This window comes from Lontra canadensis, unplaced genomic scaffold (genome assembly GCF_010015895.1).
Source record: "Lontra canadensis isolate GAN:19392208 unplaced genomic scaffold, GSC_riverotter_1.0 scaffold30, whole genome shotgun sequence".
In the NCBI taxonomy this organism is placed as follows: Eukaryota; Metazoa; Chordata; class Mammalia; order Carnivora; family Mustelidae; genus Lontra; species Lontra canadensis.
Window position 1 is genome coordinate 9125814 of NW_022631024.1, and position 11207 is coordinate 9137020.

The window sequence follows — 11207 nt, forward strand, 5'->3', positions numbered from 1 at the left end:
CACTGTGATGCCTGGGAACTCTGCCATGCACAGGCACTCCTATTCTTGTGACACTGGGGTCCCTGAGACCATGCTGTCCTACCTGGGATTCTGACCTTCTTTGCCACCTGAGCACCTTTAAGTTAGGGACATCTTCCACTGCAGTGGACTTCTAAAAGTTCCAATTTTGCACTCTGCTGCTTATAACACTTTGTGGTAGCCTTCTTCAGCGACCTTCTTCCCACTGCCCTATCCTCTGATAGATCACTCCAGATTCAAGTCTCCATAGCCTTCCAAAAAGTAGTCACTTTTCTATTTGTAGAATTGCAGCATTTGTAGAATTGCAGCATTTATTTTCTCAGATTTCTGATTGATTTTGCAGGTGTTCAGAATGATCTGATAACTATCTAGCTGAATTCCAGGGACCGGATGAACTTAGGATCTCCTACTCCTCCACCATCTTAACTCTTCCCCTTGCATAAGCCAATTCTTAAAATCTCTCTTTCTCTCTCTGTCATATATATATATATATATATATATATATATATATATATATATATATATATATGCAAACAGAAAGTAAAGGCTCAGGAAACACCTTTGACCAGAGGTGTCTGAGCTCACCAAGGGGCATCTCAGGTCAGAGGAAGATGGAGAATCACCACCTGGCACTGGACATGTATGTTTATGCAAGAATGTGTATGCACGTGTGTTTTTTGTGTTGTTTGTATAACCCAGTGTACTTGGTGGTTAACTGACTCACATACCAACTCTGCTCCTGTAGGAAGGGGTTCAATAGATTATGGAAGGAAAGCTCTTCTTGTTAGTGTATGTGTGCGCTTGTGTGTATGCACTGCTGTTTAGATTTAAGTTTGTCTATGGTATGTTCATGTGTCTGGATGTGTATTTGTGTATTTTACGGTATGTGGTTTTTGGGTAGGTTGTGCTTTGTCCAGATGAGAGTGATGTTTATGTATTATATTGTGTGTGACAGTGTTCCATTTATCAGTTGTGTGTAAATTCATGTAAAAGTAACACAAGCTCTGGTTTTGTTTGTTTGTTTTTTTACCTAGAATGAGTATAGGTCATGAAGAGGATGAGTATAGGTCCGAGGTCTACGTTGGTGTGTATGTGTGTGTGGCCACATATGTGTTTTTATGTATAAAACAGTCACACTTTGACTATTTTTAACTTCAAATGGGTGTATAAGGGAGAGAACTAAAACCATGATAAGACTGTGTGTGTGTGTGTGTGTGTGCGCGCTGGATAAACAGACTTATAGCTACATTCTCCTCTTATGTCTTATCTCCTCCTATTTCAGAGACAGGCAGCTCAAAGCAGAGTCATCCCCAAGCCAGGTTGTAAGCCATTTATCCATGGGATTTGAAGACCCTACAGTGCTCCAAGGGTACTTTTCTTCATTTGGCCTTGCATAATGTTGTATTTCTACTCTTGAGAACATGGTAGTGGTTAAGTGTTTGGGCTCTGGTGTCACACACATTTTGATTCAAATATCCTATTTTCAAAACTTCATTTTGGACCTTGGGCTCAATCTCTGTGAGGCTAAGATGTCTGAACTGTAGAATGTGATGGGAGTATTCTATAAGCATGCACTAAGTGGGAGCTAGCATCATGATTATTTCCTAAATGCGTGAGATTTTAAACTCACTAGTCATTTCTTGACTGTTTAGAGTATTTTGTGCAAAGCAGAGGAAACATCCAAAGAGCCAGCTGACAGCTTCCTTCCCTCCTTCCTGAGCAGTAGCCAGCTGTTTCTTTCATGTGGGGGTGGCTTGCGTCAGAGTTCTATTCTTCCTCATCCAGTCACTGAATATGAAGATCCTTCCTGACACAAAACCTTTGGATTTCACCCCCAAATGCTTGAGTTCCAAAGAGAAGTCTTACCCAATCAATGTCACTGAGCAACCATGTATTAGGAAAAGGTTTAAGTATCTGACCCCCTTCTTGTCCCACTGACTGAAACGAGCTCAAAGTTCATCTGAGTTCATCTCTGTTCTTTGAAAAGGCTCTTCTAACAGATCCCTGTGACTTAGAAGGATGCTGTCTCACTGGGCTCCATTCTAGGGCTCTAACTCTGATTTAACTCCCAGTGAAGGGGTTGCCTGGCCTCCTCTAGTGTAAAGTCTATCAGAAGTCCTATGCTTAAGATCAGGGTCCATCAACTTGTATACACTCTGGAGTATATGACTTCACACCTGTTTCCACTATAGTAACATGAAAGAATTAACAGTTGGAATGCCTGCTTTACAGGCATTCAATAAATGTTTGCTAATTAATGTAAGTAAGTGCATGTGGAAGTCCTTTGCAAATTAGAAAGTGTGGTATAAGTAGGTTACTGCACGTTCTGGTTTTCCCTGGAACATCTTGGTGTAGACCTGTTGTTCTAGTATAATTATTATGTAACTTCTCTTCTCAGTCTTCAAGTGTCCTGGCTTGGATAATAAAATATAGGGTCATCCCCTGCCATTAAACTACTGGGTATTTACCCCAAAGATACAGATGGAGTGAAAAGAAGGGCCATCTCTACCCCAATGTTTATAGCAGCAATGGCCACGGTCGCCAAACTGTGGAAAGAACCAAGATGCCCTTCAACGGTTGAATGGATATGGAAGATGTGGTCCATATACACTATGGAGTATTATGCCTCCATCAGAAAGGATGATTACCCAACTTTTGTAGCAACATGGACGGGACTGGAAGAGATGATGCTGAGTGAAATAAGTCAAGCAGAGAGAGTCAATTATCATATGGTTTCACTTATTTGTGGAGCATAACAAATAGCATGGAGGACAAGGGGAGTTAGAGAGGAGAAGGGAGTTGGGGGAAATTGGAAGGGGAGATGAACCATGAGAGACTATGGACTCTGAAAAACAATCTGAGGGTTTTGAAGGGGCGGGGGGTGGGAGGTTGGGGGATCCAGGTGGTGGGTATTAGAGAGGGCACGTATTGCATGGAGCACTGGGTGTGGTGCAGAAATAATGAATACTGTTATGCTGAAAAAATAAAAAATTAATAAAAAATAAAAATAAGAAATAAAACTCATTACAAGTAGTTCTGATTTGGAAAAGAACACAAACTTTTGTAGCACATTCTCTGTGCCAATTTGTTTTCTGCACAATAAATACATTAACTTAATTAATATTAATAAGAAACAATGGAGTAAAATGTTACTATTATTCTCATTCTATAGAAGAAGAAACTAAGGCTGAGCAAGGCCAATTAATTTGTCCATAATCACTCAAATACCTAGAGCCCGAGACAGCCTTAAAATCCAGGAAGTCTGTTTTTAAGATCAGTGTTGTTAATCTTTGCATTATACTAACTTCCTTGATGGGTTATAATTTTGGTTAACATAATTGATGAAAATAAATGTTTGTTTTCTATAAAAAAAATATAGGGTCATCATATGTATGGGTATAGGTAGATAATCAAGCAGGTGCTGGGGTAATTTAGAAGCCCTGAAGCAATTCCAAACATGGCCCAGGATTTTCTGCCAAATGAATGCAGGGCAGGAAGAGCAGAATGGTGAAGAGTAGGATCTCTGCAGTGACATAGAGAAAGTGGCCAAGGTCACTCAGGTAGTAAATTGTTGAGGTTGGAATCCAATTCAAGATTTCTGGCTACAAAGCTTGATCAGTACTCTAAAATGTGCTCAATAACTGCGAGCTCCAAGAAGGAAGAGGATTGAGTGTTTTATTTTCTGTTCTATTCCCAGTGCCATGAAAGCATCTGGAACATGGCTCAACAAGTGAAGAAATTTATTCTGGTCTCCTTTGAAGGAATTCTTGTGTGCTGTTGGAAGTCTGATGCATTCTGTGACCAGAAGGGGGCAGACAGAAGATTCAGACAGCAAAATTTGTGATTTGTCTCAATTTTCACAGTCTCTGGGGGGGGAAAAAAAAGCATGTGGCTGTAATGTGCACACAGTAATGACAACGACCATATCTCAGTCCCTGATATTTCCTACTCTTTTAATCCCAGCAGATATTAAGGAGACAATGAAGAGGGAGAACATGAGCAGTGTGTCCGAGTCACTCCTGGGGCTCCCCATCTGGCCAGAACAGAGGAATGCCTGTTTTTTGCCCTGTTCCTGGGCATGTACCTGACCATGGTGCTGGGGAACCTGCTCATCATCCTGCTCATCAGGCTGGACTCTCACCTCCACACCTCCGTGTACTTCTTCCTCAGCCACTTGGCCTTCACTGATGTTTCCTTTTCATCTCTCTCCATCCCTAAGATGCTGATAAACATGCATGCTCAGGATCAATCCATCCCCTATGCAGGGTGTATAACACAGATATATTTTTTCATAATTTTTGTTTGTCTTGACAATTTCCTTCTTGCTGTGATGGCATATGACAGGTATATGGCCACTTGTCAGCCACTCCACTACACTTCTGTTGTGAGGGAGGAGATGTGTGTCTTACTTTGTCCTGCACAATATTGAGTTGTTTACTCACTTCTCATTATTTAATTCTTTTTTCTTTTGCTATTTTGATTTTCAAGTTTTCTTTTTTAAAGTTTTATTTTAAAAGTTGTTTTATTATTATTATCATCATCATTATTATTGTAGTGTTGAATAATTCATTATTTGCATAAAACACCCAGTGCTCATCACATGTTCACATGTACACAACATGTACCCTCCTTAATACCATGTTCTTAATTTTCCTAGCGATATTTCCAGGGATATGTCCTTGAAAAATTGTGGAGGTGACAGTGGTAAATTGCAAAAATGGCCAAGTCACTTTGCAATACCTCCTTGCAAGTGGAGTTTTTTCCCCTACCCACTAAATCTGGGCAGGACTTGTTGATTTTGACTAACAGAGTCAGTGAAAGTGGTGTGAGATTTCCAAGCCTAGGCAGACTCTGTTGCTGCTGCTCTTGGAACCTTGAGACCACCATGTGAACTAGTCCAACCTAGTCTGTGTGAAGATGGGATCCACATGGAGGAGAACCAAGATCCTCCAGCTAACAATCAACCAGCTCCCAGGTGACCTGGCAGGTAATAGCAGAGGCATGAATGAGCCCTTGTTAAGATCAACTGAACCAAACCCAGACAAGAAGCCCCATACAGCTGAACATATTCCCAGCCCAAATTGCCAGCCAATGAAATTGTCATATAAACAAAGTTTGTTGTGTAAACCACTAAGTTTTGGGATGATTTGTTATGCACCAAAAGCTAACTGATACACTGGCATCCTCCAAATTTCCCTTGATTTCAATGGTCTCTCCCCCTTTTTGGACCCCTACCTGGATTGTATTCCCTACCTATTTTTCTATTTTTCTGAAATAAAAATATCCAGGTTATGATCTCCATAATCTATTGCCTTGGTTCAGGTATATCTCTTCTTGTCCTCATTATTTTCACATAACTCTTGGTATGTGGCACTATCAGCAGCTCTCATTTTTGCAAAGTCAACATCTTAAGGTACTTCCTTATCCATCTGAAGAGGTAAGAATAACTTGTCATGATATCAAAATACATGAACTTCTTTTTCTGAAGGAAGATTATATGTTTTCTCTTGAAAAATAGGAACAATCTTAAACTAAGATTAGAGGTCTGAATAATGTTGCATTTTGTATAAGTTATATCTTCTTACCTCTTAGTGATACCAATTTGAAAAGATAAGAATTCTCAAATGTGATTTGCTACTTGTCTTTAGAACAAAATTAACGTCTGGACCATTACAGTTGATTTAGTATGAAGTTTTGTGAAACATGGTTTTAGATAAACGAGAAGTCATCAAAATGGCTAATATATATATTAGCCACTGAGTAACATATATAATTGTTGAAACACTATATTGTATCCCTGAAACTAACATAAAACTATGTTAACTATACTGGAATTAAAATAAAAAGTGGCAAATAAATGTTATTGTTTGTATAAAAATGGCTAATATAATATTTAATGAAGATACATAGTGTGCATCAATTTTTGTAAATGAGATGATAAACATTTTAGTTTCTTTTTTTGTCTATCATGTCCTGTAGTTATACAGAGTATGTGTTGCTGCAAGTGCTTAGAGTAATAAAGTTGAGAATGTTTGCATTTATAATGTAGTTGCTAGTTACATATTGTGTCTGATTGTTTCCAAAAATCTAAACATATTGCAAAGATTTTGGATTTATTATCCTTAAATGAGTTTTTGCCTGTGACAAAAATCCAACAGAGGAGTGCAGTGCATTAAATCTCATTTCCAAATTCCCTAAACCAATTTAGACTGTATGTATATATATATAAAACTAGAACTTTCTTTGTGGGGACAGTTTACTTAGGCCTTCTTAATTCTAGGTTATGACAATGAGTTATGTTTTGCTTCACAAACAGCATGACCTGATTTATAGAAAAGAAAAAGATAAATATATATTAAAGTAATTGATTTTTTGACAGATGTTTATTATGTATCTACTGTGTTTATGGAAATTTCTAGAAGTGAACCAATCAGACAAAAATATTTTCCTTTTCTGGAGCTTATATTAGTGGGAAGACAGTGAAAATAGACTTAATATGTAAGTTTCATGGTTTTTAAGTGCTATAAAATGTAGTGTAGTGGAGAAATGAGGAATACAGGGGACAGGCTGCAATTTAAAGGAGTGCGATGAGGATTGGTTTCACCAAGAGGGTGAAAGAATTGAAGGCAGCAGGAACAGAGCCACTGGGATATTTGCAGGAAAAGTATTTCAGGGAGTAGGTATAGCAACTGCAACATTTCTGAGATGTAATGATTAGGATTCTATGTTCAGGAAAAAAAATGAGATTCATCCCTAAAGGACAGTGAGCATGCAGAAGAGCACGAGGAGATATATTTATATATGTGTGTGTGTGGGGGGGGTTGGTTGTTGTTGCTCTTTTGTTTTTATTTTTGAGGTGATAATTTTAAAGCCAACAGGGTGTAAGTCCTTTAGACTTTGTGATTTGATTTTTGCTGTGAATTATTTGTATAGCCCTTGGAAGTTTTGTTTTTGGTTTTTTTTTTTTTAAGATTTTATTTATTTATTTGAGAGACAGAGATCACAAGTAGGCAGAGAGGCAGGCAGAGAGAGAGGGGTAAGGAGACTCCCCGCTGAGCAGAGAGCCCGATGTGGGGCTTGATCCCAGGACTCTGGGATCATGACTTGAGCCGAAGGCAGAGGCTTTAACCCACTGAGCCACCCAGGTGCCCCGCCCTTGGAAGTTTTTCACCAGAAGGGTAACATGATTCAGCTCTAAAAAGGATCACTCTGGCTGGAGAAGGGGGCTGTGTGGAAGCAGGGTGACCATCCAAGAGCTACCGCAACAGTGCAGTTAAGAAGTAATAAGCTAGGATGGTAGCAGAGGAAGTAGTAAAAATTCGGTGAATACTCTATTTGGTTTTAAATTGAAATCAGCAAGAGCTGCTGATGAATTGAGATTGTGAGAGAAAGGGAGTCAAAGATTCCAACATTAAGAAAAAGTTTTAATTTAAATTATTAACAAGTAGTGTAACATATTGTATAATATTAGTTAACATATAGTGTAATATTAGTTTCAGGAGCAGAATTTAGTGATTCATCACTTACATACAACACCCAGTACTCATCACAAGTGCACTCCTTAATAACCATCACCCACTTAACCCATCCTCCTGCCCACCTCCTTTCTGGCAAACCTCAGTTTGTTCTCTGTAGTTAAGAGTCTGTTTTTTGTTTGCCTCTCTTTTCTTTTCCCCCTATGTTCAACTGTTCTATTTATGTATTTGGATATAATACTAAACTAAATTAATTATGTTAACTTTGTAGAAGTCTTGAAACTTGGTAATGTGTTTCCTCCAACTTTGTGATTTTTTTCTTCAAGAGTGTCTTGGCTGTTCAAGGTTATTTTTCATTTCCATTTAAATTTTATAATGAATCATTGAATACTACATCAAAAACTAATGATGTACTATATGTTGTCTAACTGAACATAATAAAAAAATTAAAAAATTATAATGGGTTTGTCAATGTCCAAGTCAGGCTCCTGTGCTCAGGCTTGGAGTAAACTGGGTAGAATCAGGGTTCACTCTCTCAGAGCCTACTGAGTGGCAGGGGGCCATATTTGCTGTTGGGGTCTATAGACTGTGGTTAGGGAAGGAAGTCATAGAGGAATACAAATTACAATGACCTCTTGTTTATAACCGAAAACACTTGATGCACTAGGACAAGGCAGATATATTTCTAAACATTCAAAAGTTTTGCTACTTTGAATGCTATACACTATTAAAGTATCACTGAAGTGAAAGAGTCAAATAATAATCCATACACCTAGAAAGTTTCTCTTCTTTGGTATCCTACAAAGAAATTCTTTCACTATTGCTTTGGTCATCTGATATATTAATAAGTTCATATTACATGAGCTATATATATATTAATTTAAACAAGTTCAGATGTTACTAATGTGTATGAGTTGGGAATTCTCTCCCTCTGTGTCCCCCACTGCACTTCCATTCTTACTCTAGTGACTATACACACACACAAACACACACACTGATTCATATAGTTTTTAAAAACATAATAAATTCACACTTTTATACTTGTTCCACATCTTGATTTTTCTACCTAGTGGCTTTTCAAGGAAGACATAGACATCCGTTTGATTCTTTCGACCTGCTGCATGTTCTTAATATTCTATGTGATTAATCATTATTTTCCCATTCCTTATTGATGGGATCTTAGGTTGTTTTTTATCTGTTATAATCTGAAAATGACTGAAAAAAATCTCATTATCCAACATACATTTAGGAAGAAAAGTTTTTTGAAAGAAAAAATAAGGAATTATAAAAATCCTCGTGAGAAAAGTAACTAGAATATAATTCTCCTTCCCTTTGTTCTCTCCCTCAATCCTTTCCCCTTGAAATGTTTGCAAAGACACTCAAAAGCTGTAAGTTCAGTGATCATTTTCAGCAATATACTGTATTGTGAAGGGTTTGGGAGAGGAAGTCTTAATAAAAAGACAACAATTTGTTCAGGAAATACTTGTGACAAGAGAGTTAGTTAAAAGCAATATTAGGAGGATAATAACATAATGAATCTTAATGGAAAAATGGAGGAATAGTGAGGAAAAGTATCATGATTTCAGCAGAGGCAGGGACAATTGGTCACTGTCATCAATGGATGTGAGCTTTATCTCACATGGGTTAAAAAAGCTAACTTGCAACAGTTCAGTTTTCACAAAGATCTAGTAGAGACCAGATTTAAGTGGAGCAGATTACATGTGTGAGTTTGTCAAGAGGGTGCTGCCTGGGACTTCCTCTTGCCCATCAGCTTCTTCAGGCCCTGCTTCAGGTCTCTGTTTCTCAGACTGTAGATAAAAGGGTTTAGCATGGAGGACAGAACTGTGTACACAAGTGTTGCTATGTGGTCCCTGGTAGTGTAGGTGGACAGGGGCTGTAAATAGACATAGAAGATGCTTCCATAAAAGAGAGCTACCCTGAGGTGAGAGCCACAGGTGGAGAAAGCTTTGCGTTTCCCAGCAGCTGAGGGGATCTTGAGAACTGCAATGAGGATTCATAGATAAGAGAAAATAATGCACAGAAAGGGGGTCACCAAAACAACAGAACCTTCTGACATTATCACAATTTCATTGACAAAAGTGGGGGATCATGACCACTTCATCAGAGGACTGAGGTCACAGAGGAAGTGATGGATGACATTGGAGTCACAGAAGATGAGGCGATTCAGTAGCAGTGTGTGTAGGAGTGAGTGGAGGTGAGGAAGTGAGAAGGAAAAGGCCACCAGCAGGACACAGCGGTGGTGGTTCATGGTGGTGACATAGTGGAAGGGGTCACAGATGGCCACATAGGGGTCAAAGGCCATGACCGCCAGAAGGCAGCTGTCAGTGTTGCCCAGAGCATAAATGAAATACATCTGTGTCAGACACCCAGCATAGGAGATGGTCTTCTCTGACAGGAAGTTCACTAGCATCCTGGGGACAACGGTTGTTGTAAAGCAAATGTCAGTGAAGGACAGGAAACTCAAGAAGAAATACATGGGGGTCTGGAGCTGGGGGTCAGAGTGGATGGCCAGGATGATGAGTAGATTCCCGATTATGGTGACCAGGTACATGGTGAGGAAGAGGATAAAGAGGGATGTCTGGTCTTCAGGCCGGGAGGAGAGTCCCAGGAGAATGAACTCAGAGACACTGCTGGTTTGGTTGACTCTTGCCATTGGCTTGGGTCTAGTTCTATACACGATGTTTTGTTATTTACCTTACTCCAAGTCCACAACCCAGCAAGTCTTTGTTTTCTCTGGTCACAATTAGCTGCTATGCAGGGACAGCTTGTCAATCCCCCTTGATATAGCCCTCCCTTCTCAAATCCATGGCATCACAAGGTCTTATAGTGAATGTTGGAAGGACAGAGAAAAGTTTTCCTTTAGAAACCATGAGAGTTGCACTGGGTGTTATACACAACAAATGAATCATTGAACACTATATCAAAAACCAAATGATGTATTATGTATGTTGGCTAATTGAACTTAAAAAAAGAAAAAAGAAAGAAGGAAACCATCAGAGATGGACCTCAATGATTCCAGTTCATCAGTTCCTATTCTGTGAAAACACTGTTCCCTTGCTGGAGATTTAGCAATAAAAACAGGGAAATCAATGTATTAAGTAGCTCATGTTCTAGGTAGGGAGACAGATCAACAACAAACAACATCAAGCAGTGTATAAGGAATGGAGATGGATGAGGGATGAGTTAACCAAAATAACCAACAGGAAAAATCCAAGATGAATGTTTAACCCAAACAAAATGGGCTTTTTCTCCTCTGGGCACAGGGTGAGCGGTTCATCCTCCTTAGCTCATGCCATGCTATCATCACCAGTCAGTGCAAGTTTCCCCTTACTGTAAATTATTTTTCATTTCTTTGATATTTTGTCCTAAATCACATTTGTACAGCATGGTCATCCATTGTTAAGTATTCAGTTCATGTTTTATAATTCACCAGTCGTATGTGTAGGCAAAAATACTTAAGAGAACATAGTAATTTTTTATATATTAAGTGTTGAAATATGCTTTTTTCAGCCTTATCCAGCTACCTGGTGATTGACATCAATGTGGCCTCCATTTTCCTGCTACAACAAAAAACTCTGTAATGAGAAATCTTATATAAGCAAAGTGTTTTAAATCAACTTAAAAAAAGATTTTATTTATTTATTTGACAGATAGTGTGAGAGAGAGTAAGAGAAAGCAGAAGCAAGGGGAGCA

At 38.7% G+C, this 11207-nt stretch overlaps 1 pseudogene; it reads right to left on the reverse strand.

The window, feature by feature from the left end:
* Window positions 1-9225: 9225 nt before the first annotated feature.
* Window positions 9226-10167, reverse strand: LOC116872831 (annotated as a pseudogene).
* Between the last annotated feature and the right edge of the window lie 1040 nt (window positions 10168-11207).